Genomic DNA, 19,471 nt, shown 5'->3' on the forward strand with positions numbered 1-19,471 from the left:
TTGGAGCACAGCATTGTTTGGTAGTAAACCACGGACTGTGGGAAAACCGAAACAGAAGAGTATCGAAGCATTTGAGAAGACGTGCTACAGGTAAATGTTTAAAATTAGGTGGACTAATATGGTAAGGAATGATTAGTTTCTGCGTAGAATCTGAGAGGTACTTGTGGAAAACACTGATAAGAAGAAGGGACAGGATGAAAGGACATCTGTTAACACATGACGGAAGAAGCAGATATTGGAATACATCCAGCAAATTATTGAGGACGTAGGTTGCAAGTGCTACTCTGGGATGAAGAGGTAGGCACAGGAGAGGAATTCATGGTTGGCCGCATGAAACCAGTCACAAGACTGATGATTCTAAAAAAAAACAAAAAAAACATGTGATTTCTAAAACTAGAAATAAGAAATTGACATACGTGCAACAACAAATACAATTATTTTAAAAGCCCACAACCCTCCCTGTGCTCGGGATTGTAATACACAATTACAGCGTTTGTTATTGAGGGCCGGCCGGTGTGGCCGAGCGGTTCTAGGCGCTTCAGTCTGGAACCATACGACCGCTACGGTGGCAGGTTCGAATCCTGCCTAGGGCATGGATGTGTGTGATGTCCTTAGGTTAGTTAGGTTTAAGTAGTTCTAAGCACTAGGGGACTGTTGACCTCAGATGTTAAGTCCCATAGTGCTCAGAGCCATTTGAACCATTTGTTATCGAGGTATATTCTCATGGATTAGAAAAACTCTAAACACACGCGTTTTTAAATTAAAGTTGCACTGTGTCAGCTACTGGCGCTGCTAAAATGACCCAGCAGTTAATTTACTTGTAAGAACTGAAACACTAGCAATAGCAGCCCGATAGCAAAATAATTTGCGAAAGATCAATGTGGCAAGATAATGAAGTTTAAATAATCTCGGCACCGCCTCAGATAGCTCAATAAAAGCTACATCACACAACAGCCTTAAAGTAAATTTAATAGAACACAAAATAACAGAACCCTTGTCTTTCAAGTGCAGCCAGAACTTCAACTGATAAAGGTAATATATAAGATACACCATTGCTGTCAGGAACAGACTAATACTAAAACCACTAGAGCACGAGCAATGAACAAGGTTTTACAGATTTGTAGATGCTCGCCAGTATTATGCCGAATCGTGTCTAACAACACAGAATAACTTTCTATCAGCTACGACGCCTTCCCAGTGCGAAATCAACTAAAAGCGCTTAGCATCCACCGTATTCTACTTTTACGAGCGACACAATGCCTCCGCCAAGTGCGGTTACACCGGTCAACTCTCAACCAACTGCAACGTGGAGCTTTCTTCTTGTCGAGCGCCGTATGTGTTTGCAAGCCCGTACATGACAGCTTAATAACACTTCACAACACTGCTCGATATCAACTGCTGTCTACCACAAATGTTAAAGTACACTTCGGCATCATACCACCTGGCGCCTGCCGTAAATTCAAATTCGAGCTGTGACGTATAAAAATTTTCGGTGCCTACAGTGTCACGTCTTTCAGTGTCACACAAATTTTTATTTTTAAAGGGGATCACTTAAGACTATTTCCATGGGTTCGCCCCTCAAATTCCTCCCTCATATCACAAAATTGTCGTCTGATGTAGTACAAACTGAAAAAATACATTCCTTTTAAAGCACAGTTTCATATATAATTTATATTCGAAACCTTACACTTGTGTTACAGAGCAAATTCTACAATCAGAATACTTTACACAAGTTTGAGGGAAGAAATGGTTCCGATAATTATTACAGTATTTAAAGAACATCAAAATATGAACAGGCTGAAATGAACAAACAGTACATGAGACTATGTTAATCAATTCAACAGTAAAAAGCTAGGGAGCATATTATTAGCAAAATGAGAAATATGCAAATGTGAAATGCCAAAATGAGCATTTCTCAATCGGAAGTAAATCAAAACAATCGGAATGGCTGAAAGAGAGCACAATAACATGAGCCATAAACAAATAAGAGCTAAGCAACTAATCAAATAAGAGAATAGGCAAAAACTAGATGCCAACAAAATGAGAGCTGGCCGAACTCCGTCGGCAGTTATATACGGTTGCGCTCGTGACGGCACCTCTCGGCCCGTACGCAACACGCTCGCCTGCGACCGCAGTGCACTATTAGCGTTCGCGGCGGCGTCTGGCGGCCCGTACGCAAGTTGTGCGATTGCTGTCGCAGGTCGACCCTTAATCTATGATGTTACAGAGCGAAGCACAGCGAGCCGTTCGGTGTGTAAACAGCGATATTCATCGTCCGTGCGACCACTGTCACTCCTCGGTCTATATTTTCCACCTCGAGGCTTCTGCGCTACGCGCCCGCCATCTCGTAGCGAACGGTACATCACAGACAGAAAGTAACACCCTCTGATATCGACTACGGACCGACTCACTTGCATTTAGCGGTAATTCTATGAGTAGTTAAGAGTTCCCCAACTCTTACGGGAATCGTCACCTCAGTGTGGGCGAGTAATGGGTGGATGGGCAAATATCTATTAGGTACATTACGTATGTAGACTGTGGACAGTTGGGAATGGGGGTCTCATGGGAAACGAGCAAGGGATAAGTCCTTGCAGTCGCACTGTTCATCTTTGTCCACGGCGGCTCAGATGATTAGAAAGTCTGCCATGTAAGCAGGAGATCCCGGTTTCGAGTCCCAGTCGGGGCACACATTTTCAGCTGTCCCCATCGAGGTATATCAACAACATTTATTCTAGAGAAACTGCACGATCATCAATGGTATCTGTTCTTTCGAGAACAGTTACTATCTTCATATATGTAGTTAAAAGTGATTGTAGTCTGATTGTAGGCTTCCTTGTTAACAATGGAGACGGTGACACGAATATATGTGCGGACCTAAAATCAGCTATTACTAAATTTTATTCGCAAAATGCGAATCTGAATTTATTTTCATCTGTACTATGTACTGGTGAGATACAGAAATTTTTGCCGGAGAAAGACTTGAACCCGTATTCATTGCGAGCTGTCATGTTAACCACTTCGGCTATCCGCGCACACCTCCAGGACTGACCAACACCTCCATATGCCCACTTGTGCAAATCTCCTAAAGCTCGCACACACATTGGCTGTTCCCGGCAACAGAAAGGGTCATTCTTTGTGATCACTGTTTTAACCCGTTGAGACATCTAATAATTATTTTTTTGTATAATATCTGTGTTTGCAATCCACGTTACACAATTTTCCATAAGACATAGAAGCATACAACCAGAAGGCTATCACTGCATGCCTCCAGAACCTATCCAAACCACCGTATGTCAGACTTGGCTACATCTGCTTTTGCGCGCTCGCACAATATGCGATTCCACAACAAGGAGTGACATTCGTTTTGATCGTAGTTTTAAGCCACCGAGGATTAATTTCTGACTGCACAATGTCTGTGGATCGTCAGAAGTGTCTGAAGGAACATTGTGTAATCTGAAATGTAAACACTGACATTGTACAGAAAATACCTATTACATACCTCGGTAGGTTAAAATGACGATCACAGTGAAAGTCCCTCCCTTTTGCAGGAGTCACATAATGAGTGAGTGAGCGAGCATTGGGAGATGTGGATCAAGTCTGACTTATCGTGGTTTCTATCAGTTCTGGAGGCGCGCACGTATAGCTGAAATTACTAAGGTGTGCGATCGCGACAAGCGGGAAATACGGGTTCGAGTCCCAGTCCAGCAAAAATGTCATATTTCACCAACAAATACTCGCACTAAATCTGAAGTCAATTTAGATTCTCAATCTGAGGACAAAATTTCCTAATATTTAAAGATCAGCTGTGTATTGTAAGCAGCGTGTGTCTTACCAAACATACAAGCAGGATCATTGTATAATGTGAACTGTAGACACAGGCTTTCTACAATAAACAAAATTAGGGACATTGGCATCTGGTTAGCTGACTTGTTAGTGATTTACCCCAGTGTTTTGGCAGGAACTTCGAACATGAAGCGACATCCCACACGTTTTGAGGAAATCAGTAGAAACGTTTGCATGAGTACATTTTACTTCATTCTTACCGTCGAGCTACGAGTTTAGGGGTTCGAACCTGGCTTTGCTCTTGGGGCTGTTTTTAAATATGTACTGTCATTGTCTTGGTATTTAAGAATGCACATCATTGTCTGACTACAGCTAATGATGAATTGCATTTCATATTCCCGCATTTTACATTTCGAGTGATCTGAAAATGGTTAGAATAGCAACCAAAACTAGTTATCTTACTTCAATTGTAGTAAGAAAATTGAAGTTCTAGTCAACAAAAGCTTTTTACTTCGAGAAATTTTTATTTAACAAACTACACTACTGGCCATTAAAATTGCTACACCAAGAAGAAATGCAGATGATAAACGGGTATTCATTGGACAAATATATTATTCTAGAAACTGACATGTGTTTACATTTTCACGTAGTTTGGGTGCATAGACCCCGAGACATCAGTACCCAGAATAGCCACCTCTGGCCGTAATAGCCGTCTTGATACGCCTGGGCATTGAATCAAACAGACCTTGGATGGCGTGTACAGGTACAGCTGCCCATGAAGCTTCAACACAATACCACAGTTCATCAAGAGTAGTGACGCGTATTGTGACGAGTCAGTTGCTAAACCACCATTGACCAGACGTTTTCAGTTGGTGAGAGATCTGGAGAATGTGCTGGCCAGGCAGCAGTCGAACATTTTGTGTATCCAGAAAGACCCTTACAGGACCTCCAAATTGGGGTCGTGCATTAGCCTGCTGAAATGTAGGGTTTTGCAGGGATCGAATTAAGGGTAGAGCCACGTGTCGTAACACATCTGAAATGTAACATCCACTGTTCAAATAGCCGTCAATGCGAACAAGAGGTGACTGATACGTGTAACCAATGGCACCCCATACCATCACATCGGGTGATACGCCAGTATGGCGATGACGAATACACGTTTCCAATGTACGTTCACCGCGATGTCGCCATACACGGATGCGACCATCATGATGCTGTAAACAGAACCTGGGTTCATCCGAAAAAATGACGTTTCGCCATTCGTGCACCCAGATTCGTCGTTGAGTACACCATCGCAGGCGCTCCTGTCTGTGATGCAGCGTCAAGGGTAACCGCAGCCATGGTCTCCGAGCTGATAGTCCATACTGCTGCAAACGTCGTCGAACTGTTCGTGCAGATGCTTGTTGTCTTGCAAACGTCCCCATCTGTTGACTCAGGGATCGAGACGTGGCTGCACGATCCGTTACAGCGATGCAGATAAAATGCCTGTCATCTCGACTGCTAGTGATACGAGGCCGTTGGGATCCAGCACGGCGTTCCGTATTACTCTCCTGAACCCACCGATTCCATATTCTGCTAACAGTCATTGGATCTCGACCAACGTGAGCAGCAATGTCGCGCTACGATAAACCACAATTGCGATAGGCTACAATCCGAACTTTTAAAGTCGGAAACGTGATGGTACGCGTTTCTCCTCCTTACACGAGGCATCACAACAACGTTTCATCAGGCAACCCCGGTCAGCTGCTGTTTGTGTATGAGAAATCGGTTGGAAACTTTCCTCATGTCAGCACGTTGTAGGTGTCGCCATCGGCACCAACCTTGTGTGAATGCTCTGAAAAGCTAATCATTAGCATATCACAGCATCTTTTTCCTGTCGGTGAATTTTCGCGTCTGTAGCACATTATCTGCTTGGTGTAGCAATTTTAATGGCCAGTAGTGTACATTAAATCCGCCGTCTTCTCCTTGACAATGTCAGATTTCCCTATAGTCGCGTTTTGTGGAGTGAACCATCCGATTGTACAAATACAGGAACTCAAGGAGAAGACCACGTGTTGGAATAAAGGTGTTGGAATAAACTGTTACATTTCAGCAAGTATCCATTGCAAGAAATATAATATGAATCTCTGTGTTGAGTGTTTTTCTGTTTATCATACAATTAATTTGATACCTTTTCATTTATAATTTTTATCTTAATGTAATTTGCTTCCTTCAGTACAAAAATATATGGCCTTTCATATAAATGTTTTGTTTTCAATAGCGCGTAGCGTTTCGTTCATGGTAAGCTGTGTAATATCAGACCTAGAGCTGCTTTTTGACTTGATATGCTTATTTTACAATGCACGATACAAGTTGAAAGTAATAAATAACAAAAAATAATTGGGATACTAATAGAGAGCGCTGCACTGACAAAACGTCGGAGGCTCCTTCAGATAATTTTTAAGTATTTCGCTATAAGGGACCAATAGTGTCCCATGACCTGATTCATGGTAAAAGGTATCACGTGTTGGGTTTGTTACTGTTATTACCGTTATCACCTACACGAAAGTAGAAACGTCCGTAATAGCACTAATCGAAAGCTATGACACAAAACACAGACTAATGTAACAACCCTCAGATGCAAAAGTACTGTGATGTGGTTGTCGTCGCTGCAGTAACAGCGCAGCATTGCGTAATTTTCCGCCTTTCACTGCGTTCAGTGAACTCATAAACAAGGTGTATATCAGCCGGTTATTCATCAGTGAACATACGTATAGCGTTGTATATCAGTATCGTGTTACTAACACTGGCGAAGAAACAAGTCTAACAGAGAGCCGAGCAAGAGAAATATTAATAAAGTCTGCTTTACTGCATTAAGTCTTGTCAGTGAGTGGAAAACGCTAGTTTCCAAACAAAAGACCGCATACCCTCAACATTTACATTGTTTCAATATTTACAGTGTATTACAGATACAAAGCTAAATGGCGTAATAAATCAGACGAAATGCAACTACTCTGTAACGAGCAACAGGAGACCGCAAGTCTCTTTTACTAGGATACTTTGAAAATATCCATAAACGGCCTCCGAAATTTCGTCGGTGAGATCGGCTTCACTACTCCAGGCAGTGCTACGGTATGCAGGGCGTCCCCCATAAGAGTCGTCCGACACGCTTTCTCTGACGTGGGAGATATTTGAAATTTAGGTTTTTCAATGAGTAGCTGGAGTGAGTCCAAAGAAATACTGCTCTTCATGTCTTCCACCCGACGCCCAGTTTCGAAGGGAAGCGTCAGTTTGTTTCACGTTACAAGCGAAATTGATGATTTTAAAAATAGTCGTAGATTGCAAAAATGGTTCAAATGGCTCTAAGCACTATGGGACTTAACGTCAGAGGTCATCAGTCCCCTAGACTTAGAAAGACTTAAACGTAACTAACCTAAGGACATCACACACATCCATGCCCGAAGTAGGATTCGAACCTGCGACCGTAGCAGCAGCGCGATTCCTGACAGAAGCGCCTAGAACCGCCAGGCCACAGCGGCCGGCTTCGTAGACTGTAAATTTGTAATTTACATAATGCGCATTTCATCCGGACAGGGCCTCCTCAGACAATGTCAAAATATTCAGGAAGTTACAAGTAGTTGGCGTGCTATTATTCTATATTACTAACACGACATAAGAACATAAATTCCTAAAAGAGTTTAAGTCTAAGATCCTGGGAAGTCACATTAAAATTAACACAGAGGGCACATTCACTTTCAAATTAATGATAACAGCGTATGTCACATCAAAAGTATGGATTACCTGTATGACCGTGCACATATGTATTACTTGGCCCAGTTGTGTACTTTCTGATTATCTGATGAAGCCTTAGCCGGGGGGCGAAATGCGTAATAAATAAAATACAAGCAAACTACGACGGTTTTTACTAAAAAAAAAACTCCGCCCGAACAGGCCATCAAGGCCCAACGGTACCGACCGGATGCCGTGTCATCTTCACTGGATGCGGATATGAAGGGGCATGCGCTTAGCACACCTCTCTCCCGGCCGTATGTCAATTTACGAGACCAGATTCGCTGCTTCTCAGTCAAGTAGCTCTTAAGTTTGCCTCACAAGGACTGAGTGCAGCGCACTTGCCAACAGCGCTCGGCAGTACGAATGGACACCCATCCAAGTTCTCAACTGTTTTTATAGTCGACTTAAAATAAGGTTGCTGTACCAAACCGTCACCGTGGAATGGAATAGCTTTTACAAACAAATTTGTGTTTAAGGGGACTTGCTCGTGAAAATAACCAAAAATTTGAAAAAAAAATTCTTGGTCTATAGAAAAGAGCAGTTCATGCTGATTTCAAAAATGTATAGTTCATGGGCATTATCATTTTCCGTTCGTTCTAAAATTGAGGTTCAACGTAATGTTGCATGGGGCCACGCCCATCTGTCTGTCTGAAGTGCTTTAGAATACGCGAGGCACTATTTTCTACTTCCGGATATTCCCTCGTTAGTTAGAGATGGCACAGAAGGCATTGACTATCGAAACCAAAGTACAGGCATGTCTAGAAGGCTGTGGTTCGAATGTAAACAAATATCTGAGAATATATGATTTCGGAATTTCATACCTGTATGGTGTTGTAGTTGTTGTGTGTTTCTTTGTTTCTGTGTGTGTGTTGCCTGTGCTACAAATGCCGAGAGTAAAGAAATTTAGCCCCAAACGAAAGTTTCACGGCAACCAGTTCCAAACCCAGCCGAATAATACACATCAGTTGCTTCAAAAGTCGCCTGCGGGAACTGTGTCTACAGGCAGTGCTTCTAGATGTAAACTTTCGCTTTCTGAATGTAATAAGAACAAACCTAATAGTGCTGTGAGCAGAAATAACGACGGAAGTGTTATTTTGAACCTAAATATGCTGTCAAGACTTTTAAAGAGTGTTGTGAAATGTAAATACTGCAATTGTGAAGATAGTATTGACGATTCTGAGGACATTTCAGCAAGGAAGGGTCTTTCAAGTGGGTTAGTGATTGCCTGTAACTCGTGTAAGATACACAGTGATACTATGACATTACCAGTAACTTATAGTCGACATTATAGTGCTAACATTCAGCTTGCTAATGCAATGCAATGTGTTGGAAGGGGAACGAGAGCTGCCCAGAATTTTTGTGCAGTGATGGATTTGCCTCCACCTCCACTGAGGTTTGACAGATATAATAAATTAATACATATTTCCTTATGTGGTGTAAGTGAACATTCAATGAAAAGAGCAGCAGAAGAAGCAGTAGCCCTGTCTGAGAATACAGACTCTGTAGCGGCATTTGATGGGTCTTGGCAGAAGAGAGGTCACACTTCTCTGAAAGGGGCTGTAACTGCCACATTTATTGAAACCGGCAAGATAGTAGACTATGAATGTCTAACAATGCACTACCAGGGTTGTTCAAGTAAATTTATTAGCACCCTTGTTTCGAAAAGAGTTTTAAAGATTTTTAGATCATCAGAGGTCAGTCATGGTGTGAGGTATATAGGCTACCTTGGGTATGGAGACTGCAAAGGACAATACTGTTGTTAATGACAGACCATCTGGGTACACTCTGATAGAAGAGCTTGAATGTGTCTGGCATGTACAAAAAAGAATGGGAGCTCGGCTGAGAAAATTATGTAAAGACTTTAGTGGAAAAAAACAGTCAGACAGAAAACACATAGGTGGCCCAGGTCATCTTACAAAACGTAAAATTGATTCTTTGACTCAGTATTATGGACTAGCAATAAGGAGCAATGTAGGGCATTTGGAGAGCATGAGACGAGCTGTTTGGGCAACACGGTTTCACAGAGTGTCAATTAATGAAACCCCACGGCATGGTTTGTGTCCAAAAGGGGAAGATTCATGGTGCAACTACTGGTTAAGCAATGTTACAGGCATACAATATACCCACAAGCATTCCTTATCACTTGATGTAATGGAGGCAATTAGGCCTATATATAGGGAGCTGCCAAATAAAAATCTACTTAAGAAATGTATGCATGGTCTCTCTCAGAATGGTAATGTAAGCTTCAATAGCGGTATATTGGAGAGAATACCCAAAACTGTATTTGTTGGGCTGACAGTGCTGAAGATTAGTGTAATGGATGCGACAATAACATTCAGTGATGGTGCAATTACAAGGATCAATGCTATGAAGAAATTGAACATCCAGACGGGAAGGAATATGGCTTCTGCTCCAACTGCTATTGGTAAGTGGCGGGTAACCAAAGCAAACACAGCTGGAGAAGCTGCTACCAAGGCGTCGAGGATAAAGGAAAGAATTGTGTCTGTAGTCTGACTCGTTTTCGAAGATGTGCAATCAGTGGCTCCAAAGAAACTGGTACCGCAGTGTAATAGTGTGCCGTTTCTTATGCTAATATTGTTGTCATCACCAAAAATGTAATATATATCTCAATACTCTTTTGGAAATTCTTTGACTAGTGACCCTAATGGTGTGTACGAATTTTGAGTTATCTCTGGTTTATAGATCAGTTGCACTATGAGGGTGAAGATAATGGTAAAAATGCAGCCCGTCCAGGGGCGTGTCCCCTTAAGGCGGAATTTTACGTTCCCATTCAACAGAACGGTCACAAATTATTCTAGTAAGATGTTTGTTTTATCGAAACGTATGAACAAGGAGAGTAAAGCTCGAAAATTATCTATTACTCCAGCAGTGACTGAGCATTGCTGGAGTCTTCTCGCATACACTGCACGTCAGAAGGCCATGGTTAGGTTAGAACGTGAGTGTTAGTTCAGGGCTAGAAAACAAACGCTTCGTCTTTCGCAGTTAAGTCATTGCCCATTTACCATCAGCGTCTCCCTTTCCCGTCATGCCTCATGATGGCCACTTCCAACAATGCTCCGTGTCAGTATTAGCACTTGTGAAGCGTCACACTATGTCTATGTGTCGCCTATAACGCAGCGGCAGCTGGCAGCCGATGTGGCAACTCTGTAGCAGCAAGTGACAGGTGTCAGGTATCAAGTGGTATTAATCAGACTTGGTGAATGTGAAGAAAACCAACACAACGTGAGAGCGTAGGCCCTGATGGCTGCTGTCAATTCCTTTAAGTTACACCTGGGCCTTTGGTTGTGTCATATATGAAGCAACACTGGTATCAGTGTAGCATTTTCGCTACATAAAACAGTGAAACTGTAGCAGATTGCTTCAGAAATACATGAGTTTTAAGCAAAACAAAAACTTAATATTCTATCTTTCTAAGATAATACCATGAATTCACAAAGAGTTAAGTAAACATCTTCGTCAAAGTTGCCTACAGCAGCTGCCGAAACATCAGTACTTTTTAAACATCCCACGGTCCCACGCCCAGAAGAATCATACTAAAGAGAAGATTAGAATTTCTTCGTTATCTCCGGCATGATACGGAGTGATTCACAACATTGTCCAGTCAAAGGGTACCAATGGGATACATGACTGCTAGATGGATGTTATGTAACGTACTGGCTGCTTACATAATATCACAAGCTTAGGTTCCCATACAGGGTTTCCAGCAAGAAGTGCCGGTACGCCGGGCAGGATCGTTAGAGCAGAGAGGGCTGTGAGACGATGTCAGTCAATTGCACGCGGGCCGGCCCATTTCAAGGATGACAACCCACAGCAGTGTCTACGATACAAAGAGGACACAAGCACCGCGCCACCTGGTCGTGGCCCAGTTAAAGCAGTTCTATGACTTCCACAGCGTTATCACGAATAGGCACTTGTATAGCTACGACTTTATACTATATTACTTATCTTATATTACGAACTGTACATACTGAAGGGATTTCCTGTCTTTTCTGTTGCCCTTTGCGTGCAACATGTATGTTTGGGCTTGCCGGCCGGAGTGGCCGAGCGGTTGTAAGCGCTACAGTCTGGAACCGCGCGATCGCTACTGTCGCAGGTTCGAATCCTGCCTCGGACATGGATGTGTGTGATGTCCTCAGGTTAGTTAGGTTTAAGTAGTTCTAAGTTCTAGGGGACTGATGACCACAGCAGTTAAGTCCCATAGTGCTCAGGGCCATTTGAACCATTTTTTTTGTCTGTTTGGCACAAGGTTGAATACTGTAATCGTTTCCTTTTGTAATGAACTTCACTGCTGCGGTTTTATTGAATTGTTGTCTGGCGATCCGAGATGACTTTCCTGGGCACCCCATATTTGATGAGTGGGCAGGATACAACATTGGCGATGAGTCTTCCAACAAACCCAGAGCCGACAGCCACCACAAATTCTCTGTTATCTTTTCATTGGTTTCTGTGTTTGTTGGCGCCAGAATTCTACATTGTCTTTTCTTTGCAAGGATGTGTTTACTTGCTTCAGTAGTGTCTCTTATAGTGTTTTTGCTAATCAGTGTTTCCAGGTGGACATTGCGGGAATTTTCTTTTCTTATGTACTTACTTCTATTGCTTGACTTGTCTGTTTATCGCCATGAGCAGCCCACCTCACCCACCCCCTGCTCAGGTGCCTCTTCTGCAAGTGATAGATGCAATGCAGCTAATGCAGATGTTTCGGTTTGAGTCAACAAGTATCGCCCCTGCTAAACAAAGTGCAACGGTTACTGGCCAACACTATGCGTCCAATAGAACAACAAACTACACCTACAGCAGCTCCAGGTGCTATGCCGCCTTTTCGACAGATTCATGAACAAGAAGAGAAGTGGTTCTCGTGGTTGCAACAGTTTGAAGCCCATGTAAATGCTGACAATGTACCACGTACTGTGAAAGTCCATTATTTTTGGTCCACAGTAGGAAGTACAGTGTTTAGACTCATTCAGAAACGTTTCCTAACGTCACTCTGAGTGATCTTCCCTGTGACTAGGTTGTAGATTTGCTGACTAACTATTATGACCAACCAGTGAATGTAATAGCAGCTAGGTACCAATTCTTTAATTGCAAGAAGCGGTCAGAAGAAACTTGTCGTGAGTGGATAACAGATGTGTAGGGTACAACGAGGAAATGCAAATTCAAATGTGCTTGTAGTGCTTTATATTCAGATGTTATATTGCGTGATATGATTGTGTACAATGTAACTGACATCAGACTTAGAGAATAGATTTGGAAACAGTCCGATCCATCATTACAGCATGTCGTGCCAATACTAGATCAATATAATTCAGGTGCCGTGTCGGCCTATAAATTTGAGCAGCCGCAAATTTGTCGGGTCGAGTCACCCCCCTTGCTTGCCCATTAACCAGCAACAGCTTGCACACGCCACGCCGTGTAAGCAGCTCCCTAACCAGGCAGCTACACGAGTATACAGAATTAGGTCATACCCTAGGTGATATTCGCGACACAAATACCAAGACGGCCCCTCCTTATAAGCACAGTGCTACGCTTGTGGCCACATTTGTCACGTACAATCCGTCTGTTTGCAATGAAATGAACATAAGAATTCTGCCCACTCACAAAAGTCTAATCACAAGGCCCATGTCATAAATGCAGTATATTCAAAGCCTGCAACAGGCTAGCAAAACAAAGAAAGCGAACAGTTTCTTTAGTGCTACAAGAGTCCAACAAGCTTTTTGTTCGTTTGCATATTAGCGGAAAACGTGTGAAATTTCAGTTGGACACTGACTGGTGCCTCTGTTAAATTGCTGAATTGTAACACATATGAACTGTTTGGCTCCTCACGCTTGTCTTCAAGTAGCACACTCCTGATGACTTATAATGGAGAAGACATTCCCATTCTCGGAAAATGTACTTCTCATCGCCTGTATCGCTCACATACATGAACTGTAACTTCCACCGTGAAAGAATCACACGATTCTGAGAACACTATTGGCCTTGATTAATTTCATTTGTTTGGCTTCCAGTTTCAATGTAGCTACCTAGCTTGGTAAAGGAATTCCCTTAACTTTTTTAAAGGTTTAGGCAAGGCTAACAGTTTTGTTGTAATATTACTATGAAAGACAACACTCACCAAAAATTTTGCCAGGCCAGAACTGTTCCCTTTGGATTATGGGACAAAGAACCTAAAGAACTACAAGATGGCTGAGTTATTGCGCCCATCTCAGACAGTCAAGGGGAAAGTCCGCTGGTTTTGCTCACCAATCCTTTAGGTCGCATTCGCCTCTGTGTTGGCTTTGAGTCTACAGTCAACGTACAGACCGTAATTGATACTTATCCATTGCTATGCCTAGTGGGTCTCATGGACAGATTAGGTGCTGGTCGCAACTTCTCAAACATTGACTTGCGCGACCCATACCTTCAAATAATACTAGATGAAGAATCTCAAAAGGTGTGTGATGTGATCACTCATTTGGGCCTGTATGAATATTTGCGTTTGCCTTTTTGCAGAGCTTCCGCACACGCCATTTCTCCAACTGTATTTGGAGCAGCTGATTGCTCAAGAACAAACTGTTTGTACGATGTTGTTGTAGCAGTACACTTGAAGCACAGGTTGCAAAATCGCATGCTTTGTTTCATGTGTTATCTGATGCAAGACTAACGTGTAGACTGCACAAGCGTGAATTTTTTAAAGCTGAGATGCAGTGTCTTGGTCATGTTACAATCAGTCAAGGTGTACATCTTCTTCAGTCGCATTTGTTAGGCATACGAGACCTGCGAGTTCCTCGCAATGTCATAGAATTGCAATCTGTTTTAAGGACAATGAACTATTATATTCGGTTCATACCGAATGCTGCACAAATCGAAGCTCCATTGCATCGCTTGTATTGCAAGAATGTCCCCTTCGTTTGGATAGATGAGTGTCAAGAAGCTTTTCAAAAATTGAAATCGGCGTTGCTCAGTGATCGATGCTTGTTTCACTTTGATCCGGACCAACCTGTTGGGTTGCAAGTTGAAGCAGTTCTACGACTTCCACAGCGGCATCAATAATAGGCACTTGCATAGCAGCGACTTAAGAAGTATATTACTTATCTTGTATTACGAACTGTATAACCTGAAGAGATTTCCCGTTCTGTCTGTCGACCTTTGCCTGCGACACGTCTGTTTGGCACAAGGTTGAATATTGTAGTCGTTTCCTTTTGTTGTGAACTTCATTGATGCGATTTGATGAATTTTTGACTGGCGATCCGAGATGACGGGATTCCTGTGCACCCTATATTTGAGGAGTGGGCAGGATACATACAAGGAATGGAAGTATATCTGATGAGTAGTACTTGTTTCTTATAAACTCTGAAACTTCTTTAACCTATGTAGCTAGTCAATAATTTTTTTAACGTAAATATTCACCTGCTTAAAACGAAGTAGAAACAGGGAAATCTTTAAGCGCCAAATCCCAGCGGCTGGAACAGACATTCTCGTTCTTCGCGGTGGGATTTAAGATTACTACATCTTCTACTCTGAAATTCTGAGAAAAACTGCGATGTTTAAGCTGTAAATAGCATGGCATCTGCGATAAATGAAATAAGGAAATTTTTCCAAATTGACGAAAACACGCCACGTGAAAGCGTGATACGCAGTGTAAAAATTGACATACGAGAGGAATGCAGTTGGCAATCTTACACCTAGCAGAGTGATCTATCATTTTGATATTGCATTTAGCTTTTATACGCGACAGCGGTCGATGCTGGTTATGGAGAGTTTTGCAAATTATTCAGTTTAGATGTCACCTAGCAAAATTGAATGCTCACCCATCAAAATTCATTTTTGTGCGCGACTATTCTTGAATCCTCCCAAGACAAATGCTATAATGATGTTGGAGAACTGGAATCTCCCATTTAAATATCATAATTGATTCCACGTACAGAGATCTTGTGAAACTCTCCTCCCTCTGTTCTTTTCGAGAATAATGATGTTGGTGAAGCCAAAACATCAGTCATAGATGACGAGTGCAATGGCTCTTCGTGTACAACAGCTGGTTTAACAGCGCCCCAAGTTCGGCAGTTATATATATTCACTACACCAAGTAGTGTAAAATGTGCCTCGTCACTCCATATAATACTGTTCGGCCACATGTTATTAACATCTATCTGTGCCCGAAGCAGAGGAGAGCAAATCGAGAATATTGCTGCGCTATATGAGCTTCAATTACTGCACCGTCAGGATCTTGTAAGGGTACCAAAGTAATATAGCCTCAGAACCATTCGTACAGTAGACCACGGGAAGGACAAATCTCGTTACATCACAGGAGCAGTAGCACTACATGGGGCAAGGGCTGCGTGGTCAGTTACAGCGACAGCAACCTCGCCCATAACAGCTCACGTTCCTCCTAGAAGGTGCCACACCAAGCTCACCTGTGTTTTCGAATTTCGTTACAATTCTCTTCAAGCCATTTAATGACACGGGGCCCCTTCTCAGACCTTTCAGTGGGCGATACTCTCTTCATACAGAACTGAAATTGCTGCCGTCCTCATAAAACAGTTTCGCTATGAGCGCATGGTCTCTCTTTTCGATAGCCCCCCTGTTCACTCACACTTTTTCTGAGTCATCATTCTTCTGACTCGTTTGATGCGGTCCGCTATCAATTCCTCTCCTGTGGCAACCTCTTCATCTCAGAGTAACAAATGCAACCTACCTCTTCAATTATTTGTTGGACGTATTTCAATCTCTCTGTCTTCATCTACAGCTTTTGCCTTCTACAGCTCCCTCTGGTATCATGGAAGTCATTCCCTCATGTCTTAACAGATGTCCTATCATCCTGTCCCTTGTCAGTGCTTTCCACGTTTCCTTTCCTCTCTAATTCTGCGCAGAACCTCCCTTACCTTATCACTGTAGTACCACATGTCAAATGTTTTGATTATCTTCTGTTTCGGTTTTCTCACAGTATGGTTTCCCTACCTTACAATGCTGTGCTTCAGCGTACGTTCTCAGAAATTTGTCCCTCAAATTAAGGCCTATATTCGATACTAGTAGACTTCTCACGGCCAAGAATGCTTTTCCCTGGCAGTAATAGAATGAAATTACAATGAAATGAACACCCTTAGCTGCTTACAGGCGTTGACATACATAAACGGGGACAGATAAAAATGTGTGCACCGACCGGGACCCAAACCCGGGATCTCCTGCTTACATGGCAGACGCTCTATCCATCTGTTCCACCGAGGACACAGAGGATAGCGCGACTGCAGGGGTTTATCTCTGGCACACCTCCCGCGAATCCCACATTCTCATCGTATTGCACCGCCCATTATACTCATTACTCGCGGCGCGTTTCCGATTCCCGTAAGACTTCGGGCACTGTTTGTGCATTCGCACAGAAGAAGAAGATGGTCAAGTGGCCGGTGAGCCTTAACTATATATTTACTAAGATGGTATCTGTTCTTTCGGACATGTCCGAATAATGGCCTCGGTGGCTCAGATGGATAGAGCGTCTGCCATGTAAGCAGGAGATCCCGGGTTCGAGTCCCGGTGGGGACACACGTTTTCATCTGTCCCCGTTGACGTATGTCAACGCCTGTAAGCAGCTAAGGGTGTTCATTTCATTGTAATTTCAATCTAACAAGCCACCTGGTCACCGATGGTATCTGTTCCGAAAGAACAGATACCATCTTAGTAAATATATAGTAATAGAATGCTTTTGATGTCCTCGCTTCGTTCGTCATTGGTTATTTTTGCTGTCTAGGTAGTAGAATTCCTTAACTTTATCTACTTCTTGACCATCAATCCTGATGTAAAGTTTCTCGCTGTTCTCGTTTCTGCTATTTCTCATTACCTTCGTCTTCCCTCGATTTACTCTCCGTTCATACTCTGCACTCATTAGATTGTTCATTCCATTCAGCAGATCATATAGTTCTTCTTCACTTTCACTCAGGATAGCAATGTCATCAGCGACTCGTATCATATCTATTCACCTTTAACTTTAATTCCACTCCTGAATATTTCTGTGATTATCGTCATTGCTTCTTCGTGTACAGACTGAACAATAGGGGCGAAAGACTACATGCCTGTCTTACACCCTTTTCTATCCGAGCACATCGTTCTTGGTCTTCTACTCGCGTTATGGGTTGACAAATGACATGTGGACGCCGTACCATCATGCAAACAGTATACAGCGACAGATTCGCATCTGGTGGACAAAACTGATACCAATATTTTTCCAGGGCAAATGAGTACTGCATTGATGCATTATCATATTTACCGAGTTTCTCTGCTATAAGATAATTGCAGCCCACACGGGACCTTCTTGGGAAGCTACACTTTAATTGTAACTACCTGGTATGTTTACCCATCTAACATGTCTCTATTGCATAGTAAGAAGTACACTTTCATACCATCGTCCCAGAACTCACACATGCCACGAGATTCCTCAGCACGACATTAAGAAGTGGCTTGGTTCCCTTCCACAGTGAATACAACAGCGTATTCGAGCCTGAGTGACGAGACGTCATGCAGATGATGCACAACAGTTCCGAATCTTTTAGTATCTGTTATGTCATGAATATCTCCCCAATGTTTAATAAATAATACACTGGACCTTTCTGACGTAACACATTTCATTTCCATTGCCAACAGTTTTCCATTCTATAATAAATGGGCGTCCAAGACTTTGGATGGTAGTTTCGTGGGTCACATCTACTACCCTTCTAGATGATGGGAGCGATTTGTGCTTCCTTATAAGCAGTAGGCAACTTTTTTTTTTTAGTTCCGCGAACTTACGGTAGATTAAGGTCAAAATGGAAACTAATGTTCCCGTTGTTTTTTGTATAGAATCAGACAGAAACATCATCGCGTCTGGAGTTTCCTTCAGTGTTACCAACTCAATCGGTTTCATTACGCCAATGACGCTGAACTCTATATCACTAAACTTTACAGTCGTGCTACGAGTAAACTGAGGCAGTGATCCAGGTCTTTCCTTCGAAAAGGAACATTTGAAAACAGAGTTCAGCATTCCTGTCAATTCTTTGGTACCACCGATTTCAGATGCTGTGTCCTCTGTGAGTATCGAGCCGCTAAATTATGTGCCATTGACTGCCGTTGCACATAGCCAGAATTTCAAAGTAGGAAAAGGAATGCAGCAATTATTAGCAAATCCATAGTTCTTTATTTCAGATCTAGATTTCAGATACTGAATAGCTATACTCAGTGCGTTTCAACTGAGTAATGTAGACTCGTTAAATTTAGCACACTCGCAAAGTAACATGTGTTGTCACAGCTTGACGAGTGTATACAACAGTTTAAAAGCACTGAGGGTAGCTACTCAGTCCCTGAAATATGGATCAGCAATAAAATACACATCGGGTTTGCGACTCATTGCTACATTCCCTTCTGGAATTACATCACACTCACTCAGCACAGCTGTTCCGATGGAATTAGACTTGGCTAGTATTTCTTTAATTACCACTTGATACATCGCAATTCTTAGACGGTGGATGGTGAGGGTCTGCAGCTCTTTTAATTTCTACATTTCATTCCATACGCTAGGACAGTGCTGCACCGTTTTCATACATATCCCAAGGAGTTGGAATTGTTGGCAATGGAATGATGATTGGGAATACTTGGGAAAGCAATTGCAGTCCTGGTATTTATCTCACAAGCTACTGAAATCTGCAAAACTTGGTAAGAACATTAGTATTGCACGAACTTTGTTACTGGGACAATATGAGACACACAAAAATATGTAAGTCTAATGCATATTGAAGGCGGTGACTCACTCAGCATGTGTAAAAATTTATCTCAGTTGGCACTGCTACTTTCCTTATGTTCCCAAGGAGGAGAGCGGTTTATTTGAGATCCGGCCAATTATAGATTTCTTCACAGTCAATTACCAAACGATCTGTTAGTGGGGTAGGTGGTTTCCAAATTG

General features: G+C 42.5%; 1 non-coding gene across 1 annotated transcript; it reads left to right on the plus strand.

Moving 5' to 3' along the window:
• Positions 1–17,011: 17,011 nt before the first annotated feature.
• On the plus strand, positions 17,012–17,085 carry Trnat-ugu. The gene has a single exon. It is a non-coding gene; the product is annotated as a tRNA-Thr (tRNA).
• Positions 17,086–19,471: the final 2,386 nt, after the last annotated feature.

This window comes from Schistocerca americana, chromosome 5 (assembly GCF_021461395.2).
Source record: "Schistocerca americana isolate TAMUIC-IGC-003095 chromosome 5, iqSchAmer2.1, whole genome shotgun sequence".
Taxonomy (NCBI): Eukaryota; Metazoa; Arthropoda; class Insecta; order Orthoptera; family Acrididae; genus Schistocerca; species Schistocerca americana.